Here is a 24,494-nt window from a genome sequence, read left to right as displayed (position 1 = left end):
TTAGAATGGAAGTGAAGATAAAATACTTCCCAAAGTAAAACTAAAGGAGTTCATCATCATCAAGCCCTTATTATATGAAATGTTAAAGTGACTTAAGAAAAAGAAGAAGATCAAAACTACAAACATTACCCCGGCTGGTATAGCTCAGTGGATTGAGCACGGGCCTGTGAGCTAAGGGATTGTGGTTTGATTCCCAGTCAGGGCACATGCCTGGGTTGCAGACCAGTTCCCAGTGGGGGACCCACAAGAGGTAACCACACATTTCTCTCCCTCTCTCCTTCCCTTCCCCTCTAAAGATAAACGAATAAAATCCTAAAAAAAACTATGAACATTAAAGTGGCAATAAATTCATAACCATTAACAACTGAATCTAAAAAACAAACTAAGCAAACCAAGCAGAAGAGAAACAGAATCATAGATACGGAGATCATTTGCAGGGTAATCAGTTGGGAGGGAAAGTGGGGAATGGGGAAAAAGGGGCAGGGGTTAAGAAATACAAATTGGTGGTACAGACTAGGCAGGGGGATGTTAAGAATAGTATAGGAAATGGAGAAGCCAAAGAACTTATATGCACGACCCATGGATGTGAACTAAGGGGTGGAGGGAATGCCAAAGAAAATGGGAGGACTGGGTGAAGGAGACCAAAGGGGGAAAAACTGGGACAACCGTAATAGCATAATCAGTAAAATATATATTTTTCAAAAGGAGTGCAAATTAGTAGTCACAAAATAGTAGTCACAGCATAGGGAAGGTAGTCAATAATATTATAACTAAATATAGTGCCAGGTGGGTACTTGAAGTACTAGAAGGACCATTTGGTAAAGTATATGATTATCTAACTACTATGCTGTGTACCTGAAACTGCTACTTGAATAATACTAAAAAAAAAAAAAAAACTAATGTCATAATAATACTCAAATAATATTGAATGTAAACTGTAACTAAAAAGTAAAATTGAAAAAACATCTAAGCTCCCATAGCCTGGGAAAGGAGAAGCAAAAGGCATAACCCAAAAGGGTAGTTAAATCCTTGTTAGCAGATGATGGGACGAAGATGGGACAATGGAGCTACGGTCTGTGCTGGCCTCCAAATGCTTGGTGGAGGTGGGGGAGGCCATCTAGGCAGATGTAGCCATGCTGGGCTGTGTGAGTCAGGTGTGTGTGGTGAGGCAGTATCAGCAGCTCTCTCCCCCGAGCCCTGCCTGACTCCACTGTGATGTTACAGTATTTACCAGCCTTTTCTTCACTTGCCCTGAATGTCCCTGGAGGAAGTGAGCTTTCCTGCTCACATTCATCACCTCTGACTTGCACTTGGCTCCTTCTCTGGAAGGAGAGATTTCTTCATGTGATAATGCAGACTGGTAATTTTTGAAGCATGCTCTGGGTCTCTCTTCATCCTTCTGTCTGTGTATATATATGAATACAGATAAACCCTCTTTTCTACTTTAATGGGACCAGGAGATACTGTTAAGAGGTTAACTATATGTTAGGAAGACCAAAGCAATGAATTTTGAGATAGGTATATATTGTTTTGTCCACCCGGTTTCCCTTCTGCCCTTCCTCTGGTACCCTTTTCATAGAAAAATGTCCATTTTTCTGTATTATGTATTTTCAGTGGGACTGTTACTCATGGTGCTCTGCTCCACTAAGCCACAGCTGTGGGCATATAACCAGAGTCTGCTGATCACAGTGCCCATCCTTCTGGCCACAATGATTGGACATGTGTGAACATGTGACTGAAGCAGAACCAGTTAGAGTCCTTCTCTGAAATTTCCTGGATGTTCTGAGATGATGATTAGAATTTTATGCAACCACAATCTTTCTTCAGTCAGAGGGAGTGAGGATACCACACAGAGAGAAGCACAGCTGAGAGGAAGAGAGATCTGATCATTTTCTTTTGAGTCCTGGACTTGGGCATGTGGGCACTTGCTCCTCCATTCCCCACTCACCCCATTGTGTTTTGCTTGAGTTATTTTGAGTTGTGTTTTGGTCACTTCAACTGAAAAATGAGTCCTGACTGATATGACATGAAAATTCTTTTCTGGCTATTTGCTTTATTATTAGTGTCACTTTTGTAGCTTTTTTGGTCCTAGACAAGCAGCCAAAGCCTTCTGAGACAAGGACTTCTCACCCACGATGTTAACATAAGGTTAGCCCTGAAGATATCCTTCCAGATGTGACAGATTTTCAGCACCCTGTATGTCTGTCTGTATGCTCACACATCGCTCTGTGGAGCGATGTGCCTCTAAAGAAATCTCAAAAATACTTTAGGCAGGGATCCTGCTCTTTGGGTTTAGTTTCACAAAAGGAAAATAGATTTTGCAGAATATTTCTTTTCTTTTTTTTTAAAGTATTTCTTAAAAACAGATGAAAGCTGTGGTGATGATATATATTAAGTATTAAAAAGAAAAGCACTTCAGAGAAAAGGCATAATTTCTAAGAATATCATTATGGTGTCTCGTAATATAGTAAACAAGATGCAGTTTCACACCCTGTCAACTTTCCTTTATGATGTGGGGTGTGAGTGTGTCTGTGTAACTTCACTACAGAAAATGAAGTAATTTAAAACCATGACAAAACCTTGGACCTTTATATTAAGAAAAGGTTTCGCTTGTGTATATCTACATCTGTATTTACAACTATATCTCGTATTATGTGTATGTATGTAATCTTACAACTGGTCCCAAGGCCTCCATAAAATGCATCGTGCAGTTCCCCACCACACCTTCTATGTGCCCTCGCCTCAGTGAGCACTTTGGTGGGTCAAGGCTGCTAGCCCGGGGCAGTGGCCCAGACTTCTCTCTGCAAGCACTTTTCAGGCTATGGTTATACAGAAGCCCATTCTACAGTCATCACTGGGCACAGCAAACCCCAAACCCCAGGGGATCTCCTGGGTTTCAGACACAGCCCCTCCCACCATTGAGCAGCAGCCAAGTGCCTCTTGGTCATCAGGACCAGCTACCACTGCCAGCATCATAGCTCCTTTCCTTGCCCACTCACCCCCTAACATGAGAAGCCTAAAATGAACACATGGCAGCCATGGCTTCTAGTGGAATTCCCACTATGTCCCATCTTGGGACCTGGGTCATGAAACAGGAACACAGAATCCAGAGGGGACCACTGAGAGTGATGGTGGGGAGGGAGCCACTCCCCACTTCCTCCCAGGTTATACCTCTGCAAAGCTGAATGCCAAGGCATCGTAATATAGAACAAAAGGTGTTGGAGACCTTCAAACTCCCTCTCTCTCCCTTCTCTGTGTCTGTCTTTGTCTTTCTTTTGGCTCTCTGCCCCTCTCCATTCCCTGAAACTCTGGTCTCCTTGTCAGAGGACAGATCCTGTGGCTGCTGAAGTCCCCTCTGTGCCCCCTTGGTCTCCTCAGCTCTGCCTCACCTGAGCTTCTACTTCCTCAGGGTGCTGGGGGACTCTGGAAAGTGAGGGGCAGGGGGGTGCCTGTAGGCAGGAGCTGCTTATCAAGGCAGTGCTCAGAAGGAGGGAAAAATCTAAAACAGAAGGATCCACCCAGAAACTTGCCAAGGATTAGCACTGTTCGAATTTACCTGGAAGAATATCCTATCCCAAGGAAAATATCACTTTCACCTTCTCTGTGCCTCCCCCGACCTCCATGGGGAGGCAGCAGGAACAGATGCTGTGGAAATCGATGGGAGCAGATGGGAGATGCTTGTCCTCTGTTCCAGGACCACTGCTCCTGGGCCCAGTCGAGGACTGCTTCCTCCCTGCAGCAGGAGCTCCATGGCTGATGCAGACAGCTTTCACCCTGGCAGGCTCGGCGCCAGCAGGGCCTGGGAGAGGAGGCCTACGGCTCTGGCAGCCTCCCCCTCTCAGTTCTCTCATGCTCTGGCTTCTCACCAACGAGTGGCTTGTGTGTATTCTCACTTCTGTGCCATTGTGATGCTGGCCTCTCCTCTAGGGTGGCATTTCCGAACCTTTGTAATTCTCCTTAAACCCTTACTCAGTTTTCTGAAGGCCCAGCCCAACTAATACATTCTTTGTAAATGTTCTAATGGAATTATTCTCAGGTATCCTATGCTCCTTTGATGATATCTCTACAGCAGCATTCAAGTGCTTTATACATAATAACTCAGTTAATTCTCATCATAGCCTTTGAGATAGAGCCTATTACTATACCCATTTTACAGATGAGAAACCTGAGTCACAGGGAGGTTAAATAACTTGTCCAAGATTACAAAATGAGTAATGTTACTTCCAGAACTTTGTCTTGCCTTCATATTGGCAATGCGCGTCACATTGCAGGCCACCTATGAGTGAATGATTGGGACGCTGGTGCTTGCTCAGAAGAGCTGAATCAAAACTGATTTAAGTGTAAAGCAAGTGTGATTGACACTTCATAACAATGAAGCAGGTTCTCTTCTTTCTGGTCCACCTGGGCCTTTTAATCCTCTCTCTGCTTCTCTTTCTGGTCATCTTTCCAGTTTATTTCTTTCTCTTCTGGATGGAGAGCCTAAGATGAAATTACCAAGTTTTTCTTGGGGAAGAAGGCTGAGGTCTTCAGTAGGTTAAATGTTTGGTGAATTTGTTGGCTTCATGTTCTTCATCTGGGTTGGATAAAGGAGAACTGGCTTTGGGCAGAGGTGGAAGGAGGAAGCCATCAAAGCACTGGCTGAGAAATTGAATTCAAAGAGAGGGAATGAAGTGGAATATATCCCTTTCAGTCCCATTGATCTTTCTTTCCATCAAAGCGTCTCCTGCAGGCTTCAGTTAAAGATATAGAATTATAGGAATTAGATATGTTACACTATCTATAATGATGTCAGGATCACTTGTCAGTGGGAAAAAAAAATCAATTCTAGGGTTTCTGGAACACTCTATGCCTGACTTGTTTCTGAGATTTTTTAATTGCATTTAAATCTTCTGTTTTGTTTCTCTGGACACATGTCATTAACCCCTGTTCTGCTGGGCTGAAAGAAGAAATGAAAGGTGGTTTTGAATGTCAGGAAATCCTGAGTCCAATGGAAGAGTCAGAATCTGTGCCTGACTGATATGGTGTGAGTGCCACACCTGCTCCTTCCTCATGCACCTCAGCGCTGCTGGCGGAGGGGGTGACTCGGTCCACTACGACCCTCATCCCACTGGAGGCGGGCAGGAAAATGCAGCATCACAATCCAGGGCTCAGCCATGGGAGTTGGGAACTTGCTGACTGGTGACAAACGCGCCAGCAGAGGGAAGAGGCCTGCTTTCTAGTTCCGACTCTGTAACTGGATTAAGGAATGGGAGAAGTCAGTGCATTAGTACTGAAAGTGTTTTTGTTCACAGAGGGCAGGGAGCAAATGAAAAGCACCCCGGCCTCAGGACTGAGTTGCAGTGCAGAAGGTGTGGGGTCTGCAATCCAGTGCAGGCACACGTTTTCCTCACTCCTCATTCCCTCTTTAAGGTCTCCTTTAGTTTGAATCCATCCCTTCTGTAATCCTTCTATTCAGTAAGGTCCTCAGAATATGGAATAAAGATAACAATGATCAAGATGATCATGATTATCTATTGTAAACCTATTATGTAATTAATTACATAAGTATTATACATCCATTAATAATGTAATTAATCAGTTCAATCTGATTGAAGAGTATGGGCCCTGAGTATGTCATTTAATGCTCAAAATAATCTTAAGAAACAGATACAATTATCTCTATTTTGGAGATGTGAAAACTGAGGCCCAGAGAGGGAAAGTGACTTGTGCAGGGTCACAGCAAGCAATAGCCGAGTCGCTATGGGCTCCCAGAATGTTTTTTAATGTAAAGCCCATGCTCTTTGCCAGGAGGAGAAAGCTCATTGGCAATAGTCCCCAGATGCAGAATCCAGTGGACTTTTCCTTTGTAATCCATGGCCTCTCAGACAGTGCTCATGTTTGAACATCATTGGTCACGTGAAAACCTTATGCTTGGTCTCCTTAAAGATATGACCTCATCTTCTGTGTTCATTAATTTTATGTGTCAACCTGGCTGGGCCACAGTGCCCAGTGCCCAGATACTTGGTTAAACATTTAAATTAGTAAATTTTGAGTAAAGGAAATTGCCCTCCCTAATAGGGGTGGGCCTCATCCAATCAGCTGAGGCCTTACTGGAACAAAGACTGAGGTCCCTGAGCAAGAAGAGATTCTGTCAGTAGAAGGCCTTTGAACTTGAACTACAATAGTAGCCCTTCCCTTGGTCTTAAACTGGCCTTACACTATCAGTTTACCCTCCAGATTTTGGACTTGCCAGCCCCCATAATCATGTAAGCCAATTCCTTAATATAAATTTCTCTCTGTTTATGCAGAACACACCCATTGTCACAAATTCACAATGGATGATGTGAGTTACTCCGAAACCTGAGTTCCCAGCCCTGACTGCTATCTCTCCCCCAGGGCTGCCGCTGACGGAATCTTTACCGGAGGATGTCATCAAACTCAGTGACTTACCATTCAACTTCCACATCACTGGGCCTCCTCCGAGTCACCTGCTTTAGCCACCAGACTTAAACCTTGGAGGTTCCCGCCTCTCCTCCCCTGCCTCCAAGCCACAAGGCCAGCCAGTGTTTCAAACTGCTCTTCCTTGAGACAATATTTAATTTTGCTATGGTCTAAGTGTTTGTGTCTTCACAAAATCCATATGATGAAATTCTAACCTCCAAAGATGATGGTATTAGTAGGTGGGGCCTTTGGGGTGGTTAGGTCATAAGGTGGAGTCCTTATCAGTGGGATTAGGCCCCTCAGAGCTCCCGGTGCCCTTCTGCCAGGTGAGGACACAATGAAAAGTCTGCGACCTAGAAGAGGGCCCTCACTAGAACCCGATCATTCTGGCAGTCTGATCGCAGATGGCCAGCCTCCAGAACTGTGAGCAGTAAATGTTTTTTATTTACCAGCCTCCCAGTCTGCAACCTGAATGGGTCAAGACACATCTATTCTTCCCTTTTCATTTCATTGTTGGCAGCACCTGGTTCAGGCCCATCTGCCTTCCTTCAGGACCTCCTCTCTGTCTTCACATCCACTCTTTTCCAGTCTACCTCTCACAGAAGTAGCAGATTTGCTGTTCCCAAGCACCATTTCTTCATCTCTCTTCTTCCTAGTTTGGCAGGACAGGACAGCCAGCCCTGCCTGGAACTACAGCTAAAGCTGGATCTGAAGTTGATCCTTTGTTTGCGAAGAAGGCCCAGCTCAGCTTCTCACCACATGCTCCCAAATCCCTGTAAAGCCAAAGCCACACAAAGAGCACCCCACTCAGAAGTTCCTTTGTGGCCAACTGTCTCTTTTCTAGAGCTGCAAATGCCCAGCAGCTGGGAGGGGAGCTTAGATGGGATGGGACTTGGCAGGCTAGGGAAGGATACACCAAAATCCAGGACTAAACCTCCCTGTGATTCTTCCTGCATGTGAGGGCTGTTTCCTGCCATCAAGCCCTTGGCCGGGTCAGACTAGGCTTGTTTCCCTACAGGCTGAACTCAGATGGAGATGTCAGAGAGGGGACAGAATTGGAGCAGCAGGTCCAAAGAAAGGAAAGAAATTTCTTAATTTCTGAATGTCACTGACACCTCAATAGAGTCATTGGACTTAGAAAGACCAATAACTGCTGGGGCAGAGGTTTGTGGAAATAACTGGCCTACAAGTATCCATAATGGAAGGCATGTGGTTATTTTGGTGTGGGGTAATGTGACCTTTTAAACTGCTTCTTAAGGATGATATGAGCACTCTTACAGTATTTGGAATGAAGATTTACCAAACTAGTCCAAACTTCTGTAGTAACAATAACAGCTGCTGTTGTTCGTGGAGTACTCAATGGTGCCACATACTCTGCTAAGCATTTTGCACATTTTAGCTCATTTATTGCTCAAAACAACCTCATGAGTTATAAACCATTATTATTCCCATTTTATGGATGTGGAAGCTGAGAAACGGAGAGGTTTACCCAAGGTGACAGCTAATAAGTAGCAGGGTCAGGATCCAAACAGGCAGTCTGGCTCCAGAGCTCATAGACAGAGGGAAGGAAGGAGACCCAATTGATTCCTGGATTTTATAGGTAAGAATTCACTCTGATTTGTGCCTGATTAGACATTGGCCCCATTGGAACAGTTTTGTTCTAACTAAGGGAGGGGTAACTTCTCTACAATGGGAATCTAAGACTTCTATAGGTAACTCAGAAGTTCCTATGGGTACCAAGGCTCTCAAATTTGGAATGGAATTAGGTCAATACGAAATTTAATATCCCTGATGGCTGATGGGTTGGGTCGGAGTACAGGTCTCTGCTCCCAGTCAGGCCGCAGAGCAAGAGTGAGGATAGTGAAAATAACTGAGGATGAACAGAGATTTTAAAAGCCCACTCAGATTTCTCTCTCTTGTAAGGATGCCAATTGCATGAAAGCAGACAGGAAGGTCAGAGGCTTCATGGATGCTGAGTCCAAATTCTCTTGGTGTACAGATAATGTTAATGGATGTTCTTCTGTATCACACTGATGAGGAGAAGACCCTGGAAATGTCCAAAGGGAGTGACACGTTGTTGACAAATCTTATGCATTTTCCATGGCCATAGGGACCTACCAGGGCTCTGACTCAAAGAACTTCCATCTGGATGGGGAAGATGTAGATGGAGCCTTCTACATTGTACCCCACGCTTCCCTAGGTCACACTAACCTTGAGAAGGACACTCGAAGAGTATAACAGTTAGAATGATAACAAAGCATGTTTGGCAAAGAGGTCTCAGACAGTGGAGATACTGGGACCCCAAGCTTCTCTCTTCCCTGGCACAGTCCCTGGTGGCTTCTGGGTTCTACTTGGCACCATTTAAGTTCCCCTACAGCTACCAGCGCACAGCTCCCCTCTCGATGGCTATAGAGTCACATTCCCTTCTCTAGTGAAGACAAATTCTCCACTGGTAACCCCAAATCCTGACTTTGCCTGGGTTGAGGACCCCTGATTTGAAATTAAATAGAGGGTGGAATCTGGGGAAGCAGAAGAAATTAAAAATTCTGGTTGCCTAGGAGAATACCCTTCTTTTGTGAACTTTTACTCAGTCACAGCTTTGGGTCCCCTTCTTTTTGCTGTCATCTTCCTCTTCTACATTGCAAACATTTAAGAAAAAGTCCATATGGCTTTCTTATCAGAAGCTGTGCTAAGAATGGGCCTGGGGAAGCTTCTTGCTTGGAAGGAGGCCCCCTGGTTTCCGGGAGGAAAGCAGAGCAGAAGATGAGAGGAAAGCTTGGAGGGCCAGGTTTGGACCAGGTGTTGAAGGCCAGACAGAGAAATGCTCTCTTTTCCTATGTGTGTCTGTGGCTCTTCTCACCAACAGGGCAGTCAGAATTTGAGGCCTCCATCTGGATGTAAGTCTTGGAGAAGAAGGCAGCAGGGCCACTTGACCTGTGTCTAGCTTGGCTCACCAGTACAGGACAAATTTAGGCCAAATGCCCAGGGCTACCACCTAGGTGGGGCATTTTGTGCATTCAGGACACAAAGGTACTGGGTTAAGGGAGCAAAAAGCAGGGTCCGGAATCGAGTATGTTGCATTAGGCTGACCCTGCTGGAGGGAGGGGCACGCCAACACTGTGAGCCAGGCGGTATCTGCCCAGAGGAGCCTGCTTTCTCTAATCAGCACAAAGATGCCACGCAGCCTGAGCTACAAAGTCCTTCCTAGGAACAAAGGTGTGTGCCTTTTGGAGGTGCCCACTGTGCTGCCGATGGCCCTCAGTGTCCCACAGCAGTTGTTGGGGGCTTGGCATTCAGAATGAGGGCTCTCTCCTTTTCTTTCAAACTCTAGTCTTAATATACAGCTACTGCTTTTGCCATGGGGCTGATCTTGGCCTAACCATAGAGGAACATGTGGCTTTGTTGGAAAGTCTGACACTTTTTGATTCTCTTCCTTTATGTGCATAACAGAGACTCTTGCTAGCTTCCTTTATCTGGGAATGCATGGACTTAGAGAACTGATTTTAGGAGACTATAGGACAGCAAGGCTTATGTTGCTTTATCTCCAGGAAAAAACCTAAGTAAACTAGGGATAGAACCAAACTGGGGTGCAGGGAGCACTTTATTCTTTATGCCACATATTATGTTATGAGGACTTTCGCATGATTGGTGCACTGTAGAATCCCCCCAAAAGGAAAAAGTCATCTGCCTCTTGGAGTCCCACATTGCAAGGAAGAAGTTGTAATTGGATGCCATCTTTGTCAAGTATCTTTGGGTGTGAATAAAAAAGGCAGTTCACCTCCAGAAGAGAAGCAGTGAGCAGCTGGTGCCCTCGCACCTTATCCTTGGACTTTCTCCTGCAGGAGGACTTGCCTTATCCTTATCTTTTTTTCAATCAGCCATCCCGGCACACAGGGCAGATGGGGCTTAAATCACTGCTCTGACCTTTGACACCAATCAAAAAGCAATCTCATTAAAGAAAAAGGTCTGAAAAACTAGTTTGAGTATTTTATGATTATAACTTAACATTATCTTGAGTAGAAAATGGCAGGATTTTGTTGAAAAAGAGCCCCGTTTGACTGATGTGTGTCTCTTCTAGTTCTGAACATTTCAATCATTGTCTTATAAAAAGAATTTTATTGATCTGAGGCTTGGCAAAGAGAAATGATCTACTCTTCAGTCAAATGTTGCCTTACAAAGAGTATGTGACCTGTTTGCATTTTTTTCTCCCCAGAAGTTTTCTGTGTCCTCTCTTTTCCCTGGTACTCTAAAATTTCATGTTGATATGCCTTGGGCTTTTTCATTGATTGTGATGAGCACTAAACAGGTCCTTTAACCTGAGAAATTGTGTCCTATGAGGAAAATGTGACATTTTTGTCTATTCCGCTTCTTTGATGATTTCATCTGCTTGTCTTTCTAGAGCTCATAGTATTCAGATGTTGAATTTCCTGAACTAAACCCCTAACTTTGATAAACAATTCATTTCTCTCATGATTTCTCTTTCTCGATTAATTAGTTACTAAGAACTTAAAGCAAATTCAAACGTATAGAAAAGTTGCAGATACAGTTGAAAGAACTTCTCTTCCCCATCGATTTGAAAGCAAACTCTGAACTTGACAGTGCTGTGTATCGGATGCTCTAGTGTGTGTTTCCTCTAAACAAGGACCTCCTCTCACAGAACCACAGTGCACCCACCAAAATCAGAAAACTAACACTGACCCACCACTCACATCTCATTCTCAGACCCCATCCAAGTTTCTCTAGTTCCCTTCATACTGTCCGTTAGAGCAAAAAGATCTGTTTCAGAATCATGCATTACGTTTAGTTACTTCTGATTAGCCTCCTTCAGTCTAGTGCAATTTCTCAGTCTTTCCTGTGTGACCTTGATACTTTTGAAGAGCACAGATCAGTTCTAGACTTTCCCTCAACTTGTCTGAGGTTTTCTCTTGATTAGATTCCGATTATTCATCTCTGGTAGAAATATCACAAAGGCAGGCTGTGTGCTTCTCACATCCCATCAAGTGATGTATGATTTGACCTATCCTAGTACTGGTGCTGTTCTCTTGGATCACTTGACTTCAGAGGTGTCTGCTAGGCCTCTCCTCTGTAAAGTTTTACTTTTTACCCTTGTAATTAATAAGTATTTTATGGGAAGGAATTTTGAACCTATGTAAATATTTTATAAACTATATAAATAGTATGAATAGAAACTATGAAGAAAGGTAACAACTAGGAAGAAACTCTTTACAGCTTGCTCAAGTTGCTAATCTATTTCTGTATATTTGTCCTATGTAAAGATTTATAAAAGAATGCTTATAGCATCATGGAATTGAGAAGGCTGAGGAGCTACGCCATTGTGGTGTTGGGCTTCTCCATTTCTTCCTCTTATCAGCAGGTTTTAGTAAATGTCATGAGCCTCTCTTTGCTTTGAAAACAACTACAGGATATAGACATTCATGTTTGTATAGGTGTGTGTGTCCATACACTGACTTTCTGGCTATGTCTCCCAAGAGTCTCTAAAAGAAGTGTACCTCAGGAGCAACAAGCATACCTAGTGCAAATTCTGGTTTTAAACATCATTTTCTAGCAAAAGCAAAGAGTGCACCTCAAAGAAATGGCTCACTTTAGGCTAGGTCAGAAAAAGCACAGGATTAGTGTGAAATATTTTATGGGACCAGAAAATTTAAAGAACAATGGGGACATGTGTAAAAAGACAGAGAAGCTAACTTTAAAAAGCATTCACTGGCCAGATCTGAGATCATTTGAGGAAGAAAATACAAATGAAACTAGAATAAGATAAAGAACCATGAGTCCATACTGATATAAGTAAAAACTTTAATAAATAAGTAAATAAGAGCTATAAAGCTCTAACTATAGAATTTCTATTTAAAATGTAGAAGGAATGAAGAAAAAAATTTTAAAAAATGACCATTTGGCAAACACTACAGTAATAATTGCAAACAAACATCAATAAATGCTAAAATTAGTGGGTGAAAATGTGTTGGCAAGTGGAATATTTTGTCCCTCACAATACAGTTACTCTTAATTGTAAAAGAAATGGAGTGCAGAGGACTGGCAGACACCACGTTAACCAAGTGAACCTAGTCAGTATTTTCAGTAATGAGACATGTCAACATTGTGTGTGCCCGATAGGATGCCTTGAGAAGGAACATTCTACAAAGTAGCCGACCAACACTCTCTGAAAGTGTCAAAGTCATTCAAGATGAAGAAATGATGAGCGTCTGTCCTAAATTGTAGTAGTCTAAGGAAACACGACTACTGAATGCATTGTGTGGCTCTGGCTTAGGTCCCAGACCAGTGAAGGACATTGGTGAAGTTTGAATGAGACCTATATACTAATTAACAGTATGATATTAAAGTCAATTTTCTGATTTTGTGTAAGAGTTATGTAAAATGTTGAATTTGGGAGAAAGTGGGTGGTAAGTCAAATTATTTCAAAATGAAAAGCTTAAAAAGATTTTTAATAAGTCAGTGGCTGTGCCTTTCTGTTAAGCAGCCCTGGGATGTCATCACAGGTGAGTCTTTCCATGGTGGTGTTCATTTTTTCTGAAGAACCCATCAACCTTCCAGAAGCAGGTCAAGAGAGAGCTTAGAGTCTCCCTATTTAGTATGTAGCTCTCATGCAATTATCCCACCTTCATTTAGTAATGCAGCCTTTGTTGAACCTTGCTTATCCAGGCCTGAAAACTTTTTGGCTCAGTTACTCCAGGGAATGCGCCTCTCTCTTCCATAGTAGGCACAGGAGGGTTGGCCGACTGATAGCATGGGCCAAGGGGAAGGACCGCACTGAGGAGGAAATGCTTCTCAGGAAGACTTTGCCCATCAGGTTGCCTCCAGCCCTACTCCTCACCCCTCTGGAGATACCTGGTACCCCCAAACACACGGGTTCAGGGGCTCTACGGCACAATCCAGCTTGCTTCTCATCAGCCCTCCCTCTGAAGACAATTGGGTTCCAACTCCCTCTGGTCTGCAGTTATCATTCCTCCATTCATTTTCCATCATCTTGCTTTCTGTCGTCTTCCCTTCAGTGCTCTTGTCCATATACTTTCTTCCTTTACATTTCTGTACTGTCACTTTAGAGGCATTTCTGTGAGAAGCAGAGATAAATTTATGCTCTCAATTTCCAGGCTTTACTGGAAGTCATCAGTGTGTTTCTGTAGCATTTCTCTGAGCAGGTTCCTCTGATCCTTGTGCGAAATGGGTTTGTTACCCATTTGGGGTTAGCCCCATTTGGTGCAAATGGAGCTGACACTGTAATTTCCGAATTCTTGAGATGTACATGAAGATTAGGTGCCTCTTTAGGATCCTTGCAACCCTGACATGTTGTATTTTAAAGGCTCTCTCTGGTCATGTGATATATACAAAAGTAGGTTCCGATTTCAGCAAACAGTGTCTAAAATATTCAGGTGATAGACCTCAAGGTGTGTTGCAGAGATCATATTCTCAGAGGGTTTGGCATACACCAGGTCATTTGACTGAAACGTGAGCTGCAAACACTCTGGAAAGGAGTAGGAAGTGGAGAGGGAAGACAACGTAAGGAGAAGCCTGTGCTTCAGAGCCAGGCAATCTGGGTTCCAATCCCTCCTCAGTCACTGACTTGCTGCATATTCTTGAGTATGCTATTTATCCTTTATATTTATCCCTTACTATCTTTAAGTTGTTACTGTATAAAATAGATATAATAATGCTCACTTTATTGTTTCATTGTGAGGATTTGATATTATAATATGAATGGTACCTAATATTATTACTATAGTCTATTAAAATGGTTTAGCTCCTGGGCTAAATCCCAAGAATGACAGAAGCAAATGACAGGGAAAAAAATTGTGCTCATTCAAGAGGTAGACTCTGTTCATCTTGCCACTTTGAACTGAGCTGGGAAGCATGGACCTGATGCTACGGTCCCCCAAGTGATCTGATTTTCATTTCGGTGACTGGGCCATTAAAGCTGTAGGGGTCATCTTCTCCCTCTGTGTTCTCACCTGTGGGTGATGCTGCTGTCTGCTTGGCAAACCACAGACCTGTCAGGTCCGGCTTCTTGACAAAAAGTTCTCTTGTTGTTTTCCTTTGAGTCTATTCAGCAAAGAGGGTGCCTGCCCCGTCCCTTTGGAAGTTAAAAGCCCTGTGTATCTTTGGTGCAAAGTGCTGACGCCTGCCCTGGGGCCTGCCTGATACTCCCCATGGGAAGTTGTACCTGAAGGAGGCACGGCAGCATGTCTGGCCTAGGCAGCTGCCCCTGAATGGGGTCATTAGATACGTAGGAGAGTATGCAGGGTCTTGGAGAGGCCTGTTTCTCTCTCTCTTTCCCACTTTATCCCCACATGGCTAGATGATGGCTAGCAGGGGTGAGACTGGATCATGCAGAGATCAAGGATTGGTGGGAATCTGCTCTTGAACATTAGTAGTTTCCCTCCAGGGAAGTTCTAAGAGCCCATCTCAGTACTGCCAGGAGAGTTGCTGCTGCAACAATGAGGAAGAGCAGCTGTTGCCTCCAGGACTGTGGTTTCAGAAACTCATAACAGCATGAGCCTTGATTTTAATATTCTCCTGTAGAGGAGCTTGGAGAACATGTTTTACGGCTGGCAAATTCCTTTAATCATAACAGAGTGTGTGTTCACCAAGGAGCCCCACTGAAAGCAAGGGGAGCGTTGAGGATGACTGGAAGCCTCACAATTTTTTAGTGATAAAAAAACATAACAGGGAGGAGAGGGCAATGTGGTGAAAGAGAAGTGACGATTTTTACCTTAGAAAGCAGAAGAGAGTCCAAGTAACCTTTTTAAAGCATACATTGGGAAATATGATGGTTTTTACTTGCATACAGACAAATATTGGATTGGCAAAAAAGTTCATTTGGATTTTTCATTAAGTTGGCTCTAGTAGTGCTTAGTTGTGTTTAACTTTATTCAAAAATATTTTGTTCAATTGTAATCTGACAGCTGTCATGCCAGCGTGCATTTAAAAAAAGGCATTAAAAGTTGGGGATTTTTGTGTAGCCACTTTAATATTGAAGATGGAGGAAAATATGCAACATCTTTAGCGCATTATGCTATATTATTTTAAGAAAGGTAAAAATGCCTTGATTTTTACTAAAATACAAAAAATCCAGCAACTAAAATGCAAAAAAAAAAAACCATTTGTGCAGTGTGGAGAAGGTGCTGTGACTGATCAAAAGTGTCAAAAATGGTTTTTGAAGTCTCATGCAGGATATTTCTCACTGGACGGTACTCCCCAGTGGGGTAGGCCAGTTGAAGTTGGTAGCCATCAAACCAAAACATTAATGGAGAACAATCAGCCTTATACCAAGCAGGACATAGCCAAAATACTCAAAATATCAAAATAAATAGTTGTGGAAAAATGTGTCTTTTATTATAGGGAAAGAAATGTGTGGACTTTTCCGCTAACCCATGTATCAAAGCACATGCTCTTCTTCATCACCTGTGGACAATGCGTCTTCAGGGAAGCTGAGGCCTGCACCCCACATGTGGGTTGACCACAACAAATCAACCCCTTGTGAGTGTTGCTTTTTAAAATTATAACTGAAAGATTTTGGAATCCACTAAATAGTGCTGATTTCAGGCCATAGAATATAATTTTGATACAAATGAATGGTACAGTTTGGCTTTGGACTTCGGGTCCCGAATGTGTTACTGTTCTCTCTTTGATACCCAGCCACTGGGTGGGGGCCACCAAGTGAATGAATTTGAAAACAAACAAACAAACAAACAAACACCATTAGAGAAAGATCTGGGTAAGTCAGAAGAATCCATCTTCTCTGGCTGTAACATTAGCCAGTCCCAGAAGGAGATGACTCTAAGAAGCATCTTAACTAAATAGTCTTGTAGAATTGAAGATGCGGGATATTATTTTTAAAACCAAGAGATAGGATTATTTTGAGGAAACATTAATAAGGTCAGCTGGCAGCCCAAGCAGGTGCCCTGGAGTAGCTCTCATCAGGGACAACTTCATCCGTCAGCTGAACCCTCAGCCTTAGGGGCTGGGAACCTCCCTGCATTAGTACATGGAAGTGAGCTCTAGCTCTGGAGTATGGAAGGATGTTTTCCAGACTCATAACATGCTAACTTATTAACACATTAATGTAGGACTTCTAATAACCAGATACATCCACTTATCTGGATCATATCCTTCCCAGCGCCTCCCCTGAAGACCCTAAGTTTCCTTAGAGAACTAACTAATGTTCAGACAAAGAGTTGCCTAGTCTCACAGAATCAGCTGTGACAGACCTGAAGAGTCGTCCCAGAAAAAGACACTTTTCAAGCACAAATTGGTCAGACTCTTGGTTAGACCTGTTTTTAAAACCGTGTCCAGGACTTTTCTACTTACCTCTTGTGTCTAGAGTCCAGGTAGAGCTCTCCATTGCATTTATCATTAGCATGTCACAATTTTCAGAATTATAACTTATCTCAGTGAAGTCCATTTGAGTTAGTGGTATCCCGTGGAAATACAGAAGAACACAGGGCCCTTGATGGTGTTCTGGACACGCTCCGGTCTCACCTGCAATGTGCTTGTCAAATTCTCTGAGGGGGGATGGCCCTACAGGGGATGAGCAACTATGGGGGAGTCATCCCATTCATTGCATATTGATTTTTGTTATTTTTCACTTTCCAAGATGTCATTTTCTGACCTTGTTTCTAAATCCTAGTGCTGATTTTAAGGACAACTCTAACTATTCAGAAGAATTATTTTTGTAGCTTATTTTCTGAGTCATCAGGAACACAACTTGTTGTAAGTCTACTTAGTCGGGTTGCATACAAATAGACTCAATAAGAAGAAATAAGACAATTCCATGGCTTGACCCCTTCAGCTTGAGTCATTAAAATGCAGCCTCTCAAGGTTCTTTACGAATTAAGGTGAGGGTCAGGGGAATCTGTGGGATGTCTCATAAACCAGCCTGTCATCCAGATGTTCTCATGGCGAAGTGTCAGATCACCCCAGTGAATCAGAGGCTTGAGGGGATATGTCCCCTGGCATTTGGTCACCAGCTGTGTACTTGTATCTGGATATCCACAGCCTCTCTAAAAAGGTCTGTCTTCTGGATCTGCTCTGTGGGCAGACAGTGGTCAACTACTGAGATGGACTAGGGCCTGATGGAAATGTTGCGAGTGCTCCTGGAAACAGTGGTCCTTGCCATCTTACAGAGGCTGTACTGAGATGTACACATTTAGCCTAGGGGATGCGTAATGAGAACATCAACGGCCCAGGAGAGGGGGTCTCACCCGTCTTCAGCTCCTCCCCTCGATCAGGGCTGTGCCTACCTCTGATATATTTGAGGAAATTTTTCAGTTTCCTAGAAGAAGCCCAAGAACATTAACCTTAAACCCCATTTAAGAACTTAATCCAGGATATTGGAAAACCCTTAAAAGAAAAGCTTTATTTTCAAAGCTTTTACTGCTTTTCTGTATTATGAAAGGTTGAGATCAAAATTCACTTTGATTTTATTTTTGTTATTGTTGTCCTATTACAGCTGTGCCAATATTTCCTTCATTGCTCTCTCCTACCCCACCTACCCCAGACACTGTGCCACCACAGTGAATCCCCACCCTGTGGTCCATGTCCACAGGTCATTTATACCTGTTCTTTAAGTAGACCCTTCCCCTTATTTTCCCCTTATCCTCCTCCCCCTTCCCTTCTGGTCTCTGTCAGTCTGTTTCTTGCTTCTATGTTTCTGGCTCTATTTTGTACATTTGTTTGTTTTGTTGATTAGGTTCCACTTATAGGTGAAATAATATGGTATTTGTCTTTCACCACCTGGCTTATTTCACTTAGCATAATACTCTCCAGTTCCATCCATGCTGTCGCAAAATGTAGAAGTTCCTTCTTTCTTTCTGCTCTGTAGTATTCCATTGTGTAAATGTACCACAGTTTTCTGATTCACTCATTTACGGATGGGCACCTCGGTTGCTTCCAGCACTTAGCTATTGTAAATAATGCTGCTATTAACATTGGAGTGATTAGGTTTTTTTGAATTGGTGTTTCAAAATTCTCGGGATATAATTCCAGCAGTGGGATTACTGAATCAAAAGTCAGTTTCATTTTTAGTTTTTTGAGGAAACTCCATACTGTTTTCCACAGTAACTGCACCACTCTGCGTTCCCACCAATAGTGCACTAGGGTTCCCTTTTCTCTGCATCCTTGCCAGCACTTTATTGTTTGTTGATTTGTTAACAATGGCCATTCTGACAGGTGTGAGGCGGTATCTCATTGTGGTTTTAATTTACATATTTCTTATGGCTAGTGATGCTGAGCATTTTTTCATATGTCTTTGGACCCTCTGTATGCCCTCCTTGGAGAAATGTCTGTTCAGGTCCTTTGCCTGTTTTTTAATTGGATTTTTTGTCTTCCTGGGGTTGAATTGTATGAATTCCTTATATATTTGGGGGATGAAATGCTTGACCAAGGTATCACTGGCAAATATGTTTTCCCATACAATTGGTTCCCTTTTTATTTTGTTGATGTTTTTGTTAGCTGTGCTGAAGCTTTTTAATTTGATATAGTCCCATTTGTTCATTCTTTCCTTTATATGCATTGCCTAAGGGGATGTATCTGTAAAAATATTGCTGTGTGGGATATGTGAAATATTCCTGCCTATGTTCTCTCCTAAGACTTTTATTGTGTCATGACTTAAATTTAAGTCTTTTATCCATCTCGAGTTTACTCTGGTGTATGGTGTAAGTTGGTGGTCTAGTTTCATCTTTCTGCAAGTACCTGTCCAGATCTCCCAACACCATTTATTGAAGAGGCTATTATTACTCCATTTAATGCTTCTGCCCCCTTTGTCAAATATCAATTGACCATAGAGACTTGGGTTTACTTCTGGGCTCTCTATTTTGTTCCATTGATCTATGGGTCTGTTCTTATGGCTGGTACCAGACTGTTTTGATTACAGTGGCCTTGTAATATAGTTTGATATCAGATATTGTGATCCCTTCTACTTTGTTCTTCTTCCTCAGAATTACTAAGGCTATTTGTGGTCATTTATGGTTCCATATAAATTTTTCAAATATTTGTTCTATATCTGTGAAATATGTCATTGGTATTTTAATAGGAATTGTATTGAATCTGTAGATTACTTTGGGTAGTATGGAGATTTTAATGATGTTAATTCTTCTAATCCATGAACACAGTATATGCTTCCATTTATTTTTGTCTTCCTTTATTTCTTTCTTGAGCATTCTATAGTTTTCTGAGAATAAGTCTTTTACTTCCTTGGTTAAGTTTATTCCTAGCTACTTTATTTTTTGTTGTTACTATAGTAAGTGGGATTTTTTTCCTAGTTTCTGTCTGATATTTCATTGTTGGTGTACAAAAATGCCTTTGATTTCTGGATATGGACTTTGTATCCTGCTGTTTTGCCAAATTTGTGTATTAGGTTGCATAAGTTTTTGGTGGAGTCTGTAGGGTTTTCTATGTACACTATCACATCATCTGCAAACAATTACAGGTTTACTTCCTCCTTTCTGATTTGGACACCTTTTATTTTTTTTCTTGTCTGATCACTGTAGCTAGAACTTCAATACTATCTTGAATAAAAATGGTGAAAGCAGACACCCTTGTCTTATTACTGATCTTGGTGGGAAAGCTTTTAGTTTTTGCCCATTGAGTGTAATGTTGGCTGTAGGTTTCTCATATTTGGCCTTTACTATGTTTAGGTATGCTCCCTCTATTCTCATTTTGCTAAATCTTTGTATCAGAAATGGGTGCTATACTTTATCAAATGCTTTTTCAGCATTTATTGATATGATCATGTGATTTTTGTCTCTTGTTTTGTTCATTATATGTATAACATTTATTGACTTGCAAATATTGTACCATCCTTGCATCCTTGGGATGAAGCTCACTTGATCATGGTGTATGGTCTTTTTAATATATTGCTGAATCCAGTTCGCCAATATTTTGTTGAGGATTTTATCGTCTATGTGCATCAGCCATATTGGTTTGTAGTTTTCTTTCTTTGTTGCATCTTTACCTGGTTTTGCAATTAAGATAATACTGGCCTCAGAAAAAGAGTTTTGGAGTCTTCTGTCTTTTTGAATTATGTGGAATAGTTTGAGATGGAGAGAAGTTAGCTCATCCCTAAATGTTCAGCAGAATTCACTGGTGAAGCCATCTGGTTCAGGGCTTTTGTGTCCCAGGAGTATTTTGATTACTGCTTCAATTTCACTTGCTGTTATCACTCTGTTCAGGCTTTCTGCTTCTTCTTGATTCAGTTTTGGAAAATTATATGTTTCTAGAAATTTTTCCATTTCACCTAGATTGTCCAATTTCTTGGCATATAGTTGTTCATAGTAATTTCTCACATCCTTTGTATTTCTGTGGTATTGGTTGTAATTTCTCCTCTTTCCTTCCTGATTTTATTTATTTGGATCCTTTCTCTTTTTTTCTTCATGAATCTAATTAAAGGCTTGTTGATTTTGTTTATCTTTTCAGAGAACCTGCTCCTGGATTTATTGATCCTTTGAATTGTTCTTTTAGTCTCTATGTCATTTAATTCTGCTCTGATCTGAATTATTTACCTCCTTCTACTTGCTCTGGATTTTTTTGTTGTTCCTCTAGTTCTTGTAGATGTAAGGTTGGGATGTTTATTTAAAATTTTTGATTGTATTGTTCAGGAAAAAACTGTCTTGTGGGAAATTTTTCTGAAAAAAATCTTAATTTTTTTGTGAACAGTTTTATATTTACTTGTCTCCTTAGGCTCCTCTTGTGATGGTTAGTCAACCTCTCCTTGTTTATGATGACTTGAGCCATTTTGAGGAGTGCTGGACAGGCATTTGGAGGATGCCCCTCTACTGAAATTTGTCTGATGTTTTGCTCATGATGAAACTGGGGCTGTGAATTTTGAGGAGTAAGATCACAGAGGCAAAGTGTCATTTTTATCACATCATATCAGGGTTTCATACTATCAGCATGATTTATGACTGTTGATGTTGACCTTGACCCTTGGACTGACATGAGTTTGTCAGCCTTCTCCATTGTAAAGCTACTCTTTTCTTCTCTCTTTTTCCATACTGTCCTCTTTGCAAGAAAGTCACTATGCACAGCCACACTTAAGGACCAGGGAGTTATACTGCCCTCTTTGAGGATTGAGTACATAAATTATTTGGAATTGTTCTGCATAAGAAATTCATCTTGTCTCCTCCCCCATTTATTAATTTATTCAATCATGTATTTATAGTAACATGACTCACAGATATTTATTTTATATGTGGATTATAATTTGATACTATTTCATATATTTTGTTGTTCAAATTGTTCCAGGATTGGCCATTGGGAACTCTGTGTACCTTCGACATACCCATCAATGTGGGTTATTTTACTTTAATTTTTTAGTACTTTCTTATTTTATAGCATTAGAAGATGCTCTAGGCTCATCTTATATATTTTTTGCCCTGGTCCTAGACTCAGTCATTTCTTTAAGGCTCCTGGTTTCTGTTACTGGAGGATGGTGTTTGAAACAAAGATCTGGACACTAGGTTTGTTCCTTGCTGCTGGAGTTGTCACTTCTTCTAGGCCCTCTCAGCTGACACAACAGAGAAATACACACATGTGTACGAAATTCTGTGCATACCCATGGCTGTCAGTATTCTATATGTAACCACCTGTGTCTGTATTAAGCTAAGTATGAGTTCATACTGATGCCTCAATCTCTAATTCATTACCGTATGGGTAATTCTAGCCTCTTCCCCTTGCTTATCTGTAATAAATTCCTACTTCAATGGTGAGAATCTTGGCTCTGCAGGAGCTTTTTTATGGAGATAAACCAGTGCTAACATGTCGATGAAATTTTTAAAAAACATCTCTGTCTTCCTTTCTGTTCATGTTCTTGCCCTTCTGCTAACATTTTTTCTAAATATATTCATAAATATATGTATATACATACCTTAATGTATATATGAGTATATTTATAATTTTCACATAAGTGCTACTTACCTTACACATTGCTTCATAATGTACTTTTTCCTACTTAACTACTATGTTCGTAATATCTTTTCAAGTCAGTAAATTGGGATGTACACCTTTGTTTTCAAAAATATGTACTCCGTAAATGAACTCACCTCTTCTACATGAATGATCTGGTTGTTCCCAAGTTTGTCACTATTATAAATAACGCCACAGTGCAAAATCCTTCTGCACATTATCTCTGTAGAGAATATTTCTTTTGCAGAAGTAGAATTTATCCAATGGAGGTAGCAGTCCTTAAATTTTTCAAAGCACTTCCAGGAATATATAATGACCTGGCACTCGGTGAGCACAGAGTGCTGTGAGGGTGCGGAGTGGTGAAGAGGGTGGGCACAGGTCTCTCTTCCCTTCCAGCAGAACCACTGCCTTCTCTGACGGAGCCTGACCCTCCCCAGGGCCCAGCAGCTGGAATCTCCTGCGAGCTGCAGTCTGGCTTCGCCCCCACGCTGCTCCGCCCCAGCCTTTCTGTTCATTCCACCCTGTCCTAACTGTCCACTGGAAGCTCCAAGGGCACCAGCGTCTGTTTTATCACATTTATACTATCAACACATTAATTTAAGTACCTGGGATGGCAGGTCAATTTGCAGATCGAGCAGGAAAAGATAGAAATTGGATTAACTCTTCACTCAAAACTCGGAACTGAACCCAGGGCAAAACCCACGAGAAAGGTGCTGGGGAAGGGCTTTCTCTGACGTCTGGGGCTGCTGATGCCACTGATCTCTGCCCTGGTGTCAACTGTTGTCCTGCTTGCTGAAGAAGGCGTGGGCGTATTTTCATTAAAGAAATTCTTAAGGATTAGAAATCTTCAATGAAGTGGCAAACTGACAGGCAGTGGAGCCTAGATCCCCCCGATCTTTCTTGTTTCCCTCAGACGTTTGTTGTGAGGTTTAGAGAAGACAAGGTACAGCACTCGGCATAGGGTACAGATTCAGTGAACAACAGTCCAAAACGGCTAATATGTACTGAGGGTGAACTCTGCACCAGACACCGATGTAAGTACTGCACGTGTGCTACCTGCTTTCACCCCCACGGCAGTATGTGAATTGAGTGTCATCGTTAGCCCAGTGTTATAAATGAGGAAAATGAGGCACAGAAAGATAAAGCAATTGGCCCAAAGTCATGCCGATAGTGAGGGGAAGGGCCAGGGTTCAAGGTTAGCCATTCATCTGCAGGGCTTGTATTTTCATCCCAGTCTGATGACCCTCAGAAAGCAGTGCAATGAAGGCTGCCTTTGGAATCCATGGCAGACACTGATAATGCCTCCTCAGTATCTATTCTTCCCTCTTCCTAACTGAACCCCAATATTTTTACAGCGTGGTAATATGCCCAGTTAACAATAAACATCTCCCCAGACTTCTTTGCAGGCAGGGTGCACAAGTGTCCCCATCTGGCCAATGAGATGTAAGGTAAAGCGACAGACTCTGCTGGCACTCCTCACTCACCTTCCCATCTTTCCTCTCCCCCCTTTTACCATCTGATTGTGGTTGGGAGGCCTGGAAGTTCAGGAGACTTCCTGTGAACAAAAGAATGAAAGCCACATGCCACAGACAGAGGAGCAGAAAGAGAGAGGAAGCCTGGGATGTTGACAACATGGTAAAGCCACCTAGCAGTCCTGGAAGGTTCACATCTGACCCTCCTGGGAAAAAGAAAAATTATCCCTTTTTTAGCAAAGCCACTCTCAGTCTGCTTTTTGTTGTCTGCAGCCAAAGCAGTCAGAATTGATATAAATCCCAGCACTACCAGTGGGTCTCTCGAGTGAGGGTTGTATATATGTATATACACATGTCTGAGTTCTACTGCGTTAAACTCAGAGCCTCAGTTCCCTTATTTACTCTTATTTCCCCTGTTACACCCCATAGTTTCTTGAAGGGCAGGTAGGAAGAAAAGAAGAGACAGAGGGAGAAAGAGAGCAAGGGAGGGAAGGAAGGAAGGAAGGAAGGAAGGAAGGAAGGAAGGAAGGAAGGAAGGAAGGAAGGAAGGAAGGAAGGAAGGAAGGAAGGAAAGGAGGGAGGAAGGGACGGAGGGACGGAAGAAGACAGGAAATGAATTACTACACACTGGGCCAGAACATCCATAGTACAGAGGATGGTACAAAATAG

At 42.1% G+C, this 24,494-nt stretch overlaps 1 long non-coding RNA gene across 3 annotated transcripts in view; it reads left to right on the top strand.

Annotated features, from left to right (window-relative positions):
* Window positions 1-24,494, top strand: part of LOC119034818 (uncharacterized) — a 96,621-nt gene that overhangs the window by 47,302 nt on the left and 24,825 nt on the right. The gene's annotated exons all lie outside the window — the stretch shown is intronic.

This window comes from Artibeus jamaicensis, unplaced genomic scaffold (assembly GCF_021234435.1).
Source record: "Artibeus jamaicensis isolate MK-2021 breed Jamaican fruit bat unplaced genomic scaffold, CSHL_Jam_final contig_851, whole genome shotgun sequence".
Taxonomy (NCBI): domain Eukaryota; kingdom Metazoa; phylum Chordata; class Mammalia; order Chiroptera; family Phyllostomidae; genus Artibeus; species Artibeus jamaicensis.
This window is presented reverse-complemented; position numbering and strand designations above follow the sequence as displayed.